The following is a 17299-nucleotide window of genomic DNA, read 5'->3' as shown; positions in this document are numbered from 1 at the left end:
AGATTGAATAAAATTTTGCGTCACAAGTAAGAAACTTTGATATTCTTTATTATGAAAACATTAGATCATTGAGGCAACGGATGAGGTAATTAAGGGACCGTTAACTACAAAATCCGATTTATCTACGACGATTGGCTTCGAAGTTTGGCAACGAGGTAAATGTTCCCGGAGTTTCAATCAGCCCTCCTTAGAACTGGTATTTTGCAGCCCTAAGACGTTCAGAATGCGATTATGATAAATTCTTGACTAAAAGTCGCTGAAGTACCCAAATCCTCTTTCGATAATAATCGAAAGAAAGTGGGAAGAAGGAAGTTTTTTTTTACACTATGACAGTACACTATAGATTACTATGTCACGGTAGCTTGCATTTCAGAGGCATTGAAATTGCGATTTGCATGTAAAACGAAATGCGTTTTTTCTCATATTTACGAGAGGACGGTACTTCAATATTCCTTGCTGAAATATCCGATATTCTGCTAATATTCACTTTTTTTATCCGACGATTATGAAAGCTTTATACATAAGCTTGATGAGAACGAGTCGGAAAAGGTATCATAATTAGAGTGCTACGCATTTATATATGTAAATCCAAAAGTAATGCAAAACTGTTGTACCATCACGTAATTTTTTGCAGATAATATTTAAATAATATATTTTGAGTATTTTTTTTAATTTTCCTTTATTAATATTACTTTTTTTTCTGCATTGCAGGTGATTACTTGAATCATGTTTGGACGGAGCTGCGGACAGGTATGTTGAAGTTTTATTCGAACTTATTATTATAAAACGTTTCAAAAACGTACTGTCATATAAAATTTATAACGATATGAAGCTTGGTTGGTAAATGTAATGCAGTATTTTGGTGTACTACTGTATTACTATACAATAAGACCGGAAGTATTACCAACAATATGCCGCAATATACACACGTCGCTTACTTTTCGATTTCCGTTGAAAAAAAAATTGAAATGCAATTCTCCTTTATGACGTTACATGCACGTATTTGTCGTCAATGTAAATCGTTCAACGTGACGGGCCCTATTTGTCGCCGGGAATATTTTCGTTGTTTGGCAAAATGTAATTTCCTTGCGGCAAGGGCCACGGCGCTTTAGGAAAGAAAAAAAAAGCGAAATATCGAATGCGAATAATTCAAATGTCATTTCTCAGTCGGATTTGTCGGTTCGGTGCCCGCATACTGCCAGACAATATATTCGATAAAGTGCCGAAAGCAATCGCCGTCACCCATTCGGCGTAAAAAAAAGCTTATTTATGGAACACTCGTCGATATCCGGCCTAACTTTGATTGTCACTCCAGCACCCTTATATTGTCACAGTTTCCTATCGTGATGGACATAGACGATGATCCATATCGTTCGGATTGTTAACTAGTATTCCTCACGGATTTGACGCGCTCGCTTTCGTAAAAACATTTCCGCTTCGTGCAGAAGAATGCATCTGTCCATCCGAAATTATATCTTGCGATACATCGCGATGGTATCTCGCATCAGCAAAACAACCACTGCTGGTGATTTAATTAAATTGTCTGTTTTCCGGTAACATGTAATTGAAATGCAACTTTTAGAACGTCAATATACAACAAATGTACATGTACATTTGTGCGCATGTAGAAATATATTCTCCACAGCCGCGAGAGAGAAAATATCGTTGAAACACGCGGCTTCGTTTGAACAGAATAACTATTAGCTCCCGCTTCGGCTTTCCGCGTTTTATTTTATGATTTTTGTTTGTATTTAAAAATTTGCAATTCTGAAACTTGTGCACATATCTGCGCGGTTTAACATTAAATAATAAACAGGGCTTGCCGCACGATAGCATTCATTTCATTTTTTAATCGTAGGTTTATTTATATAAGAATAAGGATTGTATATGTATATAAGTTTGAGTTGTGCATTAGGTATGTATTTTTCATCTTTTATTTAACGATATTTCCCATCGATAAAGCAGGCTTGTAAATTGAGCTGAAAATTTCGGTTTGGATTCGTTAATCAATAAATGGTCAAATATCTCATTATCGCTGCGAATAGGGAATTAAATTACCTATATGATCGTTTATTGATTAACGAATCAAAAGCGGGTTACAAACCCGCATTTATGAGTGCTCTTATCTAGAGAAGGCTCATTTATTTCAATGCGATTGCAATACAGTTGCGATAATTACTCAGCAATCTTAATGCCTTCGTAATAATATCCCATTAAAAATACAATAATTTTAATTTATAATGTTACTTTGTGAAATATTATATTAGATATAAAAAAGTATTATATGTATATTTAACATTACTTTATATTTCGCATGGTAATGTGAAATTATATCGAATCTCCAAAGTTCTCGTAACTGTTAACACATTTTTTATTGATCCTTTTTTCGTGTTTTTCTGATTATTTGCAAGTACATATAAATAATTTTAAAACTTGAATAAAATAATTGAACTTTGTATAAAAGCCATTTATGTGGAAATATTTTTTATTATTTTCTAAAGACGAAAAACCACAGTAACCCGCTAGTGGTCAAAAGGAGCGAGTTCGCATGCTAATGGCGGCAATTATCGTGAAAGCGATGGCTTAACTGTTACGTTTCTTGCTTGAAAGAGTTGTTAATACTTCGCCCGATCCCATGGTGATAACCTAATTCACTGTTTGCTATACGCGACAAGTTAGCCTCGCTGCAGAACTGTACGATAAACAATGCCAAAACTATTTTCGCGGGTCAAGAAGGTGCGAGTCAACTCGTCAGGCACGCGTTCGAGAAAGTCACGTTTTTACAGACGGAAGAAGACGATACATATAGGGGAGAGTGGTCTAAATCGGACCTATTTGCAGTTTTTGCTCTCTATAAGGCGTAAATAAAGTCCGATCGTAAAATCGAAGGTGCCATTGGAAAGATCATTTAATTCCCTTCATTTTTGCTTGAAACCATTTTGACGTATCTCTCACCTATGTTAAACTATAATGGAAAAAGCGTTTTTCGGACTATCCCTTGGTTCAGATCGAAAACTCCTATTTTTATGAATTTTTAGATAGAATTTTAAAATATTTTAATGTATTTTTCTTAGTATTGATTAAAAACGAGCAATTTGACAGTCAAAGATAAAAATTTTTTCGGAAAAAGAAATTATTCACTTTATATTATTAGAATTAAAATCAATAAAACTCAACTAATCTGAGTCTGATGACTCATGATATTTTACTAATTTAATTGCTTGGACCAGATCTGGTCAGCCGATCACCAGTATTACAACCAGGTCTATAAGTTATTTACTGTCCGATTTGGACATGGGTCCTTTCGAACAAACTTTGGAACAAATTTGGAACAATAAACTGCAAAAGTGATCACAAATGCTTGATATTTTTGAATTCTACACTCTTTAATTATCTTAAATCAATTACTTTTCAAATTTTTAACGCCTTTTAAATAATGATTTACAAGGATTTTTTTTTAATTTTCATATGATAACTGAAAATACATATTGCGTCTATTTTATGAATGTTACGACAGAGAACTGTCAAACTGCTATCACATGTTCGATGTCTTATAAGGACTTTACATTATAAATAGATAGCCAATCTGCTTAACCGTGTTCATTTAAATTAAAAAGGTCCTATTTGGAACATGGTCCGATTTAGACCACTCTTCCTTATACGTGCAGTTGCTATAAATGGCTCGTTTTGACGCCACTTGTTGTCACAGCCTTCCCTGAACCCTATTATAACGAAGAGTTCATCTCATAGGCACTTCTTTTCGCTTGTGAGGCTGGGAAGAATATCACCGACGAGGTCAATGGGGTTGGTGGCGGCTTTTGTCCTCGGTTAGAGAAAACCTAAAATTGCATCCCTCTGACCGATATACATTCGCCGAGGCATAGAATTGACGAAACCAGCCTTTATGTTTTGAGCTACAAAGATAAGCCCGGAACATTGCAAACACCAATAGGTGTATCAATACAACATAAAATGCGTTTCCTCTTTTATATTTGATCTTCTCTTTCGCCTATATTATGTTAGCTCTCTTTTCGAAAATACTCCATTTATACATTTGCTATATCATTTAGTAGAAACAGTGGGTATTTTGCGGTTTACAATTTGGTAAATGCAATATAATATTAATAATTAAAATTAATAAATCATCATATATTATTACAGTATGAAATTGGAGATGTGTATATCGCGCTTTATACTCTTTCATTGAAATAAATTTGGTAACTGATCCGAAAACAGAATTATATTGCGTTCGTCTATTCGTTTCTATTGCCAGGTATAAATTGGTATATAGTTGAATCAATTCTGAACTTGGAATAATAATATATAAACAAAAATTTTGTAAAATTAATTAATACTTCATTTTATTAAATTAAGTATTTGCAATCGTCCAAGAAAAGTGATTTGTTAATTACTAATTTCATCAGAAGCATTCTTAATTATTAGGTGAAATAATAATGATATCTTATCCTTCAGAATATATCATAGCGATAGAATAAATACATATTCAATCTGGATTCCAAATATACCATTAATATTTGTTCACTTTCATAAGATATACGAGCGAAGTTCCTCATTTACATTATTCTTATATTTACTTAGTGCAATCAGACTTTATAGATTTTAACAAACATTTTGTAAATGGAAAAAAATTACAGATTGGAAAAGAGGAAGAAAGAGAGAAAGAGAGAGAGAGAGAGAGAATTCCGATATTAATTATCTAATTTATTCCAAATTAAATTTAAAAATTTGGATTAATTCCACTTGTCAACTAATATATTGAACAGCGATATTTATCGCATTATTATTCACTGTTTCTATATTTGTTTGTAAAATACAGCATGTAACAAGCGATAGTGAAAAATTTTGCAACACAAATCTGTAACATCGATATTGTCGAGAATATCTCTGAAGTACGATATTCTGAATTTTCTCTCATTTGTAATATTTTAATGTGTGCATGGAAATAATGATTTTGTTGAAGTATCTAAAAATTTGGCTAGATACAGATCTGAAAAAATTTTGTTGAAAATTTGCATATGAAAATTATTTATCCGCTTCGATTGAAAAAAGGATTTTTTTCTATTATCTGATTTATTTTTATCTAATTTCCACTTGTAATTTTTTGTTAGACTACCAAAATAATTATCTAGGACGCTCAAATTGATTGCTAGAATATCAAAACTTTTTGAAGCATTGCTCATCATGCTTAAGTTTCCTAAATAATTATTTTAACGGTCCAATAAAATTATTTTTTTTGTATCCTTTAGATATTTCAGCGAAGTTGTCCTTTTCGTATAAATTTAAATATACAGAATGTTTGTTGTTATTTCTATAATTTTCTTGAACGCTTTTATTTGCGAATGATAGAAATAATTGATTAACATGAAGCACAATAAAAAATGGTAAATACTGAATAATTAGCGGGTCAAATGATCAGAAACAATTCGTAAATGTAAATTTTGAGTTGTGTATTATCTTGACAAGATGGCTACTCAAATTACTGACATTTGCGGTTTGCGTGACCACCGGTTTCCCCGCAATGCGTTAAGATTAGCCATTTCGATCAATTCATATTGGCTGTTGTGTACATAGGCGGTATTATCAATAGATGAATGCAGTCGCGAGATGGTTACCGAAAAAAAAAAAAAAAAGATAGCTCTCAGGACATAGCGCTATATGACGTCGGTCCAATTATAGCCAGATTGCTATCACGCTTTTGAAATCGACACTTTGCGCAACGCCCATGGAAATCTCAAACGTCCCAGTGCTCACGCGTTTTTTTTTATCATCCACTTTGTCGGCCCGCCAGCGTAGATAGTCAGCCTCCGATATTAAATTCTAGAGATACGAAATGCCGCTGAAACGATTGCACCCGCCGCGGTACGTTCTATTTCGCGTGAATATCGAGTAGCAGCCGGCGAGAGCAGTCGACTTCCCGATCGCGAGTTATTGTCTGCCACCGACGCCTTCGAGTCTCGTCGAAATTTCTTTGCGGTCCTCTATCTATGCGTAATATGAGTTGTACGCTCGAGACTCATCGACGATGTTCCACTAGCGCGCATGTCATTCGAGATATCAAGAAGAAAAGGGAGAAACGCACTTCTTCGCGACATCTTACAATCTCTCTTATGTAAACGTTACAATGCGTTCATACAGATGAATCTGTGTTAGCTAGCTCCCTTAAATCACCAACTGTGCTGTCCCTTTCAAGCTGCAGATTATATGTTAGGAGAATCAGGATTCAAGATAGTAGACAGTCAGCTTTGAAAGCTTTCTATAGCATTACTCTCCTCATTTATCGGGGGGTCTACCAGTAGGATTTATATTAAAAGGCTATCTAGTTTTGGCCATCTAGTTGAATACTCAAGCGTGACATATCTGGAGTAAGAACCTAGCCTGGTATATGTAACAATAAATGCGTACACGGGAAAAATGATGTTATATTAATAGCATTATTCTAATTGAAGATAATCTTGTTGATTTTTACAATAACAGTATTAATGAAACAAAAAGTTTTATGAAAATGAGAGCATGACATATTTATTTCATTAATAGTGTTTGAATTAACAAAATTATTAAAATAATGCTGTTGATATAATTATTTTTTTTCAGTGTATGCATACTATATAGGGATAACTAGGTCCTCGTATTTTTTTCTTTTTAACAATAAAAAAATTAAACTATTGACAAGAAACAGACACTATAAACGAAATTTGCTAATAATTATTAATATTACCAAGTCATTTAGCAATTAAATGCAAGCGTTGCCCAATCAAGTTACAAATCCGAACGGAATTCATGTTTTGGAAATCACTACAAATCTTATGCTGTTATCAACCACGCTTAAATCCATTTATTTAACGATAATTCTAATTATGTTTTGTCGATTAAATTAATGATAAAAAAACGTCAGTGTATTTTGAATTATCTATGTATACAGGTACAATTTTTTAATGAGATTTTTCTTGTTATATTGTTTCTAGCAATATTTGAAAAGATAAAATATTGCACTAGAAAATTGACATTTTAGTGTTCCACTTGTTTCGATATTTCACTCGGACAAATTTTATTATTGTCAATTCCGTGACATGCCCGTACGTATGCGGCAGCATGCAAAACAATATTTCGCGTTCCGCGTGTAATAATTCTCTCATAAAAAGCGATTTCGGTGTCGTAGGCGTATAAACTTGGCTCGCGTGCCCTGCATTATTAATACGCTTGAATGTAACATCAACTGACAAAATCACGCGCAAAATGCAAAGTAGATATTACTCATTCCTGCGTGGCATGTAAATCCGTAAGCAGTGCTACGGAATGGCGTGCCGCGAAATCGAGGGGAATGAGCGATAAAACGAGGGAAAGAAAGAGAGACGGATGGAGGATGCGATCCGCAAAAAAAAGGATGAAATTTATTAACATTCACCCTAAACAGATATTCAAGTGTTATCGAATTTGTCATACATGTATGACTTGTTATTCGTGACTGGTAATCTCATTAAGAGAATCAAACAAAGAGGGAAGGAGAGTGAGAATGAGCGAGAGTGAGAGAGAAAAAGAGATTAAAAGTCCAGATTGGATTATTCATTTCCTTTTCGGTGCACAAACGCGATGGAATATATTCTCAACGTAGAATATCTTTTGACCAGAGATTACGTAACTATGATCGATCGACTGCGTCCTTACCGCATTTCGCAAAGTGGAAAAGAAGCATCGCGTGCCTTTACGAGCCGATATTTCAAGAACAGTCTGTAATTCAGAGGTTGGTAAAAGCAACGAGCATTAAACAGCATTTAAGAGTCTCCGGATATTTCTCAATCTATTCGTACGACTTTTTTCTGAAGCTTCCCTTCGATTCAACATCGAGGTACTATTCTGCGTCTTTTAATACGCATGGAAAAAGATTCCGGAAAAAGAAGAACAGGAATAGCGCGCATTCCGTTAAATGGAAGTATCCTTGTTATAAAACATTAACGAATCTTGTAACATTCGCAAAACGTTTCCGCTTCGTCTTTTTATATTTTACATTTATTTTCCGTATCTACATTTCTTTTTTAATATCGTTGTGTACGTACCTGTTTCGAAACATGGTGGACACGCACCGTTAAATCTTTCTGGTTTACTGCGACACAAGACAGTCTGCGCGGGTGGTAAACAAAAATTGTACCACCTCGGGGAGGTGGAGATACAGAGAGTACTTTTGCGCCGCGAGAACCGAGATGAGACGCCGGTTACGTCTATAAGAGTTGTGGTGTTCCACTCCAACAGACTCCACCTTGGAAGATATTGCGCTCTTGCGCTGCAGGAGCTGCTCTCTTGAAAACGTATGCGATGTGAGCGCGAAAATACGTCGTGCGTAAAGTAAAGACAGAAATTTATATCCGCCCACGTTTTATACAATACCCCGATGATAAAGCGCAGCATTAGTCGTTGACCGACGAATAACCGTACGTAATCTAACGACGATAAGCCACGCTAACAATAGCTTGAACATTCACGTCTTAGACGCACTTGTATGATAATCTCGTACAACTACGATATTTTGTTACGATAGCGTCCGTATTTGCGCGTAACGGATATCCCAACGGAAACCAGCATGTGCATGAAACGCAACACTTTTGGTTTAGCCGTCGGCGTATGAACGGCAATAATCGTATCCAGAGTTACGATAAGAGTGCACATTCGTATCTGCCGTGGCCTTTCACGCTTTTTGCTACCGTGTTCGTTCCATATTTCGTCGATATTTGCATTCGGTTTTTTTCCGTGAATATCGTGTTCGTCAAAGGAGCATTTCACGGATTTCACATGTAGATGTAACATCCCGCATAACGGACAATACAACCGAATATTGTTGGAACCGTGAACTCAAAATAGTTTTAGCTATTTTTTGTTATTAATCTACAATGCACATCGTAATATTTTTTTGTATATTAAGTTTTATGATGCAGCATGGTCATCTAACGTGATAGATTTATTTAAAATATTAAAAATAGAATGTCTCCTTTACATACAAAAATTGCGCATTTCGCAAATATTCCAATATTTCCCCAGATAGCAATGCAGACGCATAACACTCTTTTATAATATATTACGTATCGACTTCGACGTATCTCAACTTTCATCTTGTACCACCGTACGTATCCACATCGCAATGCGTTTTCGATCTTTGATCGTGCACCAACAAAATATATTTGTCGGTTTGCCACACCTTCCGTCCGATCGAAAGCTGTAAAAGAATATTGCTGGAGCTCGCGCTCGTACTGTAAATCTCTTTTCCAAGCAGCGCGCGGGCAAAAGGATATTTACAATCACGGTATGTAGTCCTTTCGCGAACGTAACATGTCGCGATTGATTCTGTACTAAATATGGCACAGTTTGCACGGTTGAAGACTTTTCGCGTACGTCCATCTAGTTTTCATTATCCGGTTGCCGGAACGTGAGCAAGCCCAACGCGCAATGCCGACATTAATCCACGTCTGACCTATCGGGAACGCGAAATCCAACAAGGATACAACAGACCGAGGGTCTTACCAAGTCTTCACCATGTGCAAACATCGGTATATCATACCTGGCAGCTCAGTACGTCATGCAGAACTGAGATGTCTCGAAAACTTGAGATCCCAAGTTCTACGCGTCGTATTAACCGATACCACAACCGTCAGTTTTTATGGGCGGTTATTTGGGCATTCATAAAACTTACGCGACTTGTTTCTATAACATATATATTAGCGTATACATTATTAAAGGAGTATGCAAAAATCGGCCCAAAATGTTCAACTAAATAGATTTTCATGAAACTGTCACCAAACGTTTTACTGTACTGAAAGAGCAATTTTGCTGAAGAATCTAAATATTTAGCTAAATACAGATCTGAAAAATAATTTTGTTGGACCATCAAAACATTAGGTATGACGACAAAATTGGTTGCTAGAATATCAAAACTTTTGCAGCATTGCTCATTACGCTTACGATTCCTGCAAAATTATTTTGATGGCCCAACAAAATTATTTTCAGATCTGTATCTAGCCAAATTTTTATTACATTTTTCAGCGAAATTGCTCTTTCAGTGTGGATCATTGAATCATGGAAATATTGCATGGAAAAAATGATTATGCTGAAATATCTAAAAATTAGATATAAATTAGATAATTAGATACAGATTTGAAAATAATTTTGTTGAATTATTAAAATAATCATGTAAGGAAACTCAAACATAACAACGTTGCAAATAGCAATCAACTCGAACATAATTATTTTGATAATCCAACAAAATTATTTTGTGATCTGTATCTAGCTAAATTTTTGAAAAATTTTAACAGTAGTGTTTTTTTGTGTGAAAAGATTTTATGTATTACATTAATTGTGAGAGAAATATTTGGTACACAATCATTTTGTTGATATATGACTAACAAAATAAATGGTTATAAGAACATTTTCCGAAAGGGCAGTACAGCTCTATGTCTCAAGTCGTCATATTGACTTTCCTGTCATTTCTACATAAAATCCTTTCACAATATGATTTTATGACCTAGAAATGTTTGGTAAAAGTTTCATGAAAATTTATTTTATTGAACATTTTGACCAATTTTTGTATCGTTTGATAAATTGCAATGTAGCAATAATTAAATATATCCGACAAAATGGTGCACAAAATTTCGTCGCGTGAAATAACTTTATGTACATTGGTCGTTTATATTATGCGAGAATAATATTGCAGTTGTTATATTGCGCTCGTTATGTTAATCCCAAATGTTGACTTTGCTGTTAGTAATGTACGAAGATCGAGTAATTACACGAAAATATCGGGTACATATTAAATATTTTACAATAGTTGGGTTACCGATATTCATATATCTGGAATTTTCTATGGTATAAAAATACACAGCTCACTGCCGATACTTATAAATATGTCAAATAATTAAAAATTATAGCACCATATCATTATTCGAAAATTATAATAAATATTTACAAAATATAATAAAAAACCAATTCATGTTGGTATATATGTGTAAATATATAGGGTGGTCCATCGAAAACGAAACAGATTGAATAACTTCTACAAAAATGATTTTTCGAAAAAACGCAAAAACAGGTCGATTTGTGTTGGAAGAAGGATATCTTTTGACGTATAATTCTTACCCTCAACTTTAACCCCCTAAGCGGAGGTGCCAATCCCTAAAAAATTTCAAATGGGAAGGGGAGGTCAATGATACATCATTAGAAAGGTCTTTCAATTCCCTATATTTCTACGTTTGATTTTTTTTAATTCGATCAATTCGTTTAGAAGATACAAAGTGTTAAATTTAAAACAAATCTTCATATTTTTAAACTTTTTTCTTTATTATCGAATCAGTCCATTAATAGGTTGCAAGGGATGTCTAAATACGTACTATCGTACAATTTAGCATAGTAATTGTTCGAAATGTTGACCATCGACTTCCATATAATAATATAGAGATTTTGCTCGAAACGTTGTCGTATATTCTGGAGCGTTTGTAGGGTGATTTGACGGCATTCGATAATACATTGACGTAAATCTTCTAAAGAAGCTGGTTGTGTTGCATAAATTTGACTTTTTTAAGTGACCCCACAAAAAGAAATCCAGCGGCGACAAATCTGGGGACCGAGGAGACTATTCAATAGCGCCTCTCCTTCCAATTCAATGACCCGGAAAAGTTTTATCCAAATATTCACGAACAAGCCGTGCATAATGCGAAGGAGCTTCATCCTGTTAGAATATCAAGTGATCTTGAGATAATGCAGATTCATTCTTAATAATATCCGTTAACGTTGAATCAATGATGTCTTCTAATAATTCTAAATACTTATCCTTATTCAAATTATGAGATAGAAAAAAGTCTAATGAGATAATTGCCAAAAATGCCAGCCCAAACATATAATTTTTGTGAGTGTTGGGTATGGATTTCGTAAAATATCCTCGGATTAGAATCTGTCCAAAACGATAATTATGGCGATTCAATTATGTACCATTTAAGAAAAAAAAACATTTGTCAGAAAAACAGACATTAAAAAGGAAATTTGGATTACTCGTCACCCGTTCACTTATAACTTCACAAAATTGCAAACGACGGTCAAAGTCATCTTCATTAAGTTCCTGTAATAACTTAATTTTGTATGGAACTTGTGATGTTTCAAAATTCGTTGAATATTAGTTCGACTAACCAGATACAGCAGCCAATTGCCTCGTACTCAACGTAAGATCGATAGCAACATAGCTCAGAACCGCCATTTTCACTTGATTTCAGTACAGGGTACAGGTCTTTCAGCATTTTTTATTGACCACGGATCCAGTCTCTTTAAATTTTGCCACTAACTGCAAAACATATTTGTGATTGACATACTTATTTGCATGTCCTTGATTGAATAGCTCAGCTGTTCTGTTAGCACATTCATTATATCCAAAGAAAAGTCATCATCCCCATCAATCATTTCAACCCTTTCTGCAATCGAGTAAGCCATAATAAAATTCACTTGTCGCACACTCTAGGTAGACTGTATAATCTTGCTTGAAGATTACACTGAAGAAAGCCTTGTAGGTTACTAATACTCGTAGGTTCTTAATATTAAGAATATAAAAGAAAAAATCGAAACATTGGAGCGCAATAGAAGTAACAATCGAAATTCACTTTGGACATATCTTGCTACTAAAGGTCAGAATCTTTATTATTGTATGGAAATCGATGATCAACATTTCGAACAATTTTATTACGCTAAATTACACGATAGTACGTATTTAGACATCCCTTGCAACTTATTAATGGACTGATTCGATAGATAATAAAGAAAAAAGTTTGACAATATGAAGATTTGTTTGTTTCAGATTTAACACTGCATTTTCTAAACTAATTGATCGAATTTAAAAAATCAAACGTAGGAATGTAGGAAATTAAAAGACCTTTCTAATGATGTATCATTGACCCCTCTTTCTCATTTGAAATTTTTTAGGGATTGGCATCACCGCTTAGAGGATTAAAGTTGAGGATAAGAATTATACGTCAAAAGATGTGTCTCTCCCAACACAAATCGACCTGTTTTTTCGAAAAATCATTTTTATAAGAATTATTCAGTCGGTTTCGTTTTCGATGGGCCACTCTGTATGTACTTATGCAAAGTACGAAAGTATTGGCAATCGCACTGTGCCAATATATTCATCCAGAACTTTATATATATGCGCGAACGGAGCAGAAAGAGTGAGTAACAAAAGGTTCTTTTATTTCTTGTCTTCTTCTATTTGTAAGGTTTTTCTATTTTTAATTCTTGTTCTCACTTTTTATACTTTCATAGTTATTTTTTTATACTTTATATATGTATAAAGTATAAAAAAAGCGATCACACAATTGATCATAAATTTAGCACTTACTCGACGATGTAGGTACTTCCCTCGCTAATAAATTTATCGTGCATCGCAAGTATTGAAAGGATGAAAGAAGTAACGACAGACATAAGGATCGCTAACGCATTCAAGCGATTTACGATGAGCGCTAAAGGGGATTAAAACGGATTAAATAAGACGGTTAGATCCAACGAAATCGCCTTAAAACTCGCGCAAGTGACTGTAATGCTTAACGGTGTAAAGGGGTAATGCACGAGAGTAGCCGCGGCGATAATCAATAGATCCCAGATCACGAAACGAATCATTTCAGGATATATATATAAAAAAAGAGTGGGAACATCTGCCGCGGGCATTACAGCAACGAGCTGGACTCGTCAACGCGATTCTCATCGTCGTTTTGTCGCGTGCACTGAAGAATAATCGAGTCCGGTACCGCGCGTGCGAAACGTCCTCTATTGGTTTATTTTATTTTTATTCAACGAATATGTGTATGTTAGTGTATGTATATGTGTGTCAGAACCGTCAGTCTCCCTTCGTCGCCGCTCTTTACTAAACGAGAGTCGAATATTTATTTTTATAATGTAATAAAATAGCGTGCTTAGAGTTTATACACCGAACTACCTCATAAATCGATGATCGCTCATGAAGAAGGGAAGAGATCGGGAGGAAAGAGGGCAGCCGTATACTAGAAGGAAGAGAAAATGTATTTGGCGAATTCCCCGTGTCATGCAGGTGTATTATGCAGGCGTCGTAAAAATACTACGGCGAAATAAGCGCGACTAGGCGCGTACATCCTTAAAAGTCAAGACGTGCGGACTGACGTGAATCGTGAACGCGTGCAAAGGGCAGAGAAGAAGTAGAGGCCCTCCTTCTACGATCGGAAGTGCAATGCCTTTAAGGCTGGACGAGGGATTCGACCGGATTATCGATTAAACGACAGGATGTCGTCCCCATATGTATACCTCGTGTGTGTACGATGACGTACCAATGGCGTTCAGCCGGAGAATAAATATTGAGCAACCACATCGGGAGTCGTATAGCACGTCTCGTCTTTCGTCTTTCTTCGTCCTGTTCTTTCGATTCATTTCTTTTTAGTGCGTTAACCCTTTCGTGTTCATTGTGATGGAGACGGTTCCTCTTTGCTTATGCGATACGAAACGTACAGAGCGTGATCTGTGAAGTGAAGACACAAGCAAGTAAACGAATTGCTCGCAATTGATATGGAATTTCGATTTATGGAAATTTCAGATCTTTCTCTTAAGATAAGAAGTCGGGCGCCTTCAAATAGGGAAATACGACTCAATGGTTGTAAGATCGAGTTCTACCGAAAGTATGTTTGACGCTATCGCTAACAATTCAATTATATTTTCGTTAATATCGTTACAGTGAAAGGCGCAAGTATTGCACGCGCATGAGATAATAGATTTCCTTTCTATTTCTTTTGTATTTTGTTCGTTACATCGCGGACTATTGCGAGACTTTATGTCACGTCTTTGTTGTGCGTTCGTACGATGCATCTTCCTCAATAGGAAAAAAAGTGGTCGTTATTGAAGAAAACGTAGTGCCCGCCCGATTCATTGACCTCAGGATCTTCAGAAGGAAAGTAAGTATTAGAAGAACATTTACCGCGGTTCTCAACTACGCAGAATCCTTCTCTGTTCTGACTTCTGTATTGTCTTAGCTATAAGTGATTCGGTTCTTGAGAAACGAGTTTTTAATCTTATCTTTTTCTGTTACTCGTATATCGCAAATTTTTACATTTCCAGTGTTAGAGTTGTTTGTTAAATGCTTTTGAGTAAATTAGATTTCATTTGTAGAAGATTTACATAGTTATTTTTATACCTTTACCAGCCGGTTATGTATTATACAAATATTATCCCGTATTCGGATGCAACTCATATTTTACACTACCGTTTGATTTTACCATTTATTATTGCTGCGTTTAAATATTATTTTAAATTCCATTACATCAGCGTTATATAAAAGCCGAATTTCATCGAATACCTTTTTTTTAATAAAACATTCGCGTGGAATTCCCCTGCGCTAAAAACGCGTGTTCGACAAATTAAAAAAAGAGAGAGAAAATTACGATTAAGCGTTTCTCTAACGACAATTACACGTCCAATTCCTAAAAAAATTACAAAACCAAAGATGCATTAGCTTCCTTACTTTGCTCCTCTCTTTACAGCGTTAATCCTGACTTTTCCAATTATATGTGACGCATTGTCCTTTCGGTGGTATGACTCAAGCCGCGGTGAGAACCCGAGCAAACGGAGAAGATAAACGACTCGATGTACCATAAAAGAATCGACAGCGGCGCGGTCGATGCCGAAAGCCCGAGAGAGACTCGCGGAAGGGAATGGGTAAAGAAGTGGAAAGAAAGAAAGTAGAGAAAGGGAGTAGAGAAAGAGAAAATGTGATTCCGGATCGTGCATCGTGAGATGCATCGAAGCGCGTCCGGAACCGATACTTACTCGCATCGATTTCACGTGGGCTTATCTCGTCGATAACGGAATCCAGACCTACCGGACTTTCCGAACTCGTCTGCACTGTGTATGAAGAGAGGGACGAAAAAAATACCGTGGCACAGTGTACCATATGTACACGCAGTTGCTGAAACGTTTCGCCGTTTCTATATGCGATGGAAATCGCAGGATTGAGCGACAGGCGAATCCTCCGTCGTTGACGAGTGACACTGGTTTTGATCGATCACTATGCCACACAATCGGCGCAACAGGCAATTAATAATTCATTGCTTTTCCTACAATATACGAATATCGCTCGTTGCCCTGTCTGGCAGTCTTTGACAAAGTTACCGCGATTGTATAGTTAAATGTAACGCATTTCGAAAGCGTTGGAACGTGTAAATTCATTCTTTTTAGTATCGTGCTAATGTCAATAGCACTGCCGAATTTTTCTTTATACTGTTTAATGAATGCTTTTATTTATGGATGTGTTACGAGTGTGAAAAAAAATTAAATATTACATGTTCAAATATGTTCTCATTTTCTCCATTTACGAACAAATTGGAGTAGAAAGATTGTAAAAAAATATTTATTATAGGATCACAAAAAAATATTTTTCATCAATCATACAAGATGAATAATTTTATTTTCGATTGTGATTGCAAAAAGATATTGATAGATATTATTTATTAAGCGTTCTACTGAATCGAATGCTGAAAGCAATACATAAACATTAAAATAAGGAAAATTAAGAATAAAGTAACATAAAATAAAAATAATAAAAAATTAACAAAAATGGAAAATAAATACACTGAGTATTTAACGGTATTTTTTGCTAATTAAATTTATTATGAAATAAATACTCTTGAATAAAATTTTTCAGAAAGAGTTTTATCTAACAGCGCTATAATAGCGAAATAGATTCGGACAAAGCAGAAATGGTTACGGGGCATGTAAGATGATTTTATTTGAGAGTCTCTGATCCGTATAAAAGAGCTCGACTCTTCTAGCGGCCACTGACCTGCATAGACGGGACGTAGTCCGGTCTTCTTATCAATTGTGTCATTATAAAGTTAACGATCTTGCTTGTAACAACGGCCGATCCGTTTTGAGAGACTCTATAATCTTGCAGTGTCTTTGTCCGAGCGTACTCGCTTGTGACGTTCGATTTCCCGCGAGAGCCGGAAGTCGCTATTGCCATTCAAAGACCTTGCCTCGCGGGTGCGGTACTCCAAGGTGTAATCAATTTTAAATCGTCCGTAATCAGTGGCGCCCTTCACGAAGTTAAAGTTTGCCTCTATTCGTGAAACGGTCCGAGTTTCTCGAAGAAAGCCGTTCGCGACTTTTCAAATAATGGTGTTGCGAGTAAATGTGCCTTTATTCGTTACTATTACTGCTGTCGTTACTATTACAGGAAAATTCACAAAATACTTAAAAGCCTTTTAGCATTCTCTTCGTGCATCGACAAAACTGTTGCTTTCCA

At 35.5% G+C, this 17299-nt stretch overlaps 1 protein-coding gene across 1 annotated transcript in view; it reads left to right on the top strand.

Annotated features, from left to right (window-relative positions):
• Positions 1–17299, top strand: part of kek5 (leucine-rich repeat, immunoglobulin-like domain-containing kekkon 5 protein) — a 266130-nt gene that overhangs the window by 146928 nt on the left and 101903 nt on the right. The window contains exon 4 of the mRNA XM_018452110.1: positions 712–750. The gene's annotated coding sequence lies outside the window, so the exon portion shown is untranslated. The remainder of the gene's footprint in view (positions 1–711; positions 751–17299) is intronic.

This window comes from Mycetomoellerius zeteki, unplaced genomic scaffold, assembly GCF_001594055.1.
Source record: "Mycetomoellerius zeteki isolate Tzet28-1 unplaced genomic scaffold, Tzet1.0 scaffold108, whole genome shotgun sequence".
Classification (NCBI taxonomy): Eukaryota; Metazoa; Arthropoda; class Insecta; order Hymenoptera; family Formicidae; genus Mycetomoellerius; species Mycetomoellerius zeteki.
This window is presented reverse-complemented; position numbering and strand designations above follow the sequence as displayed.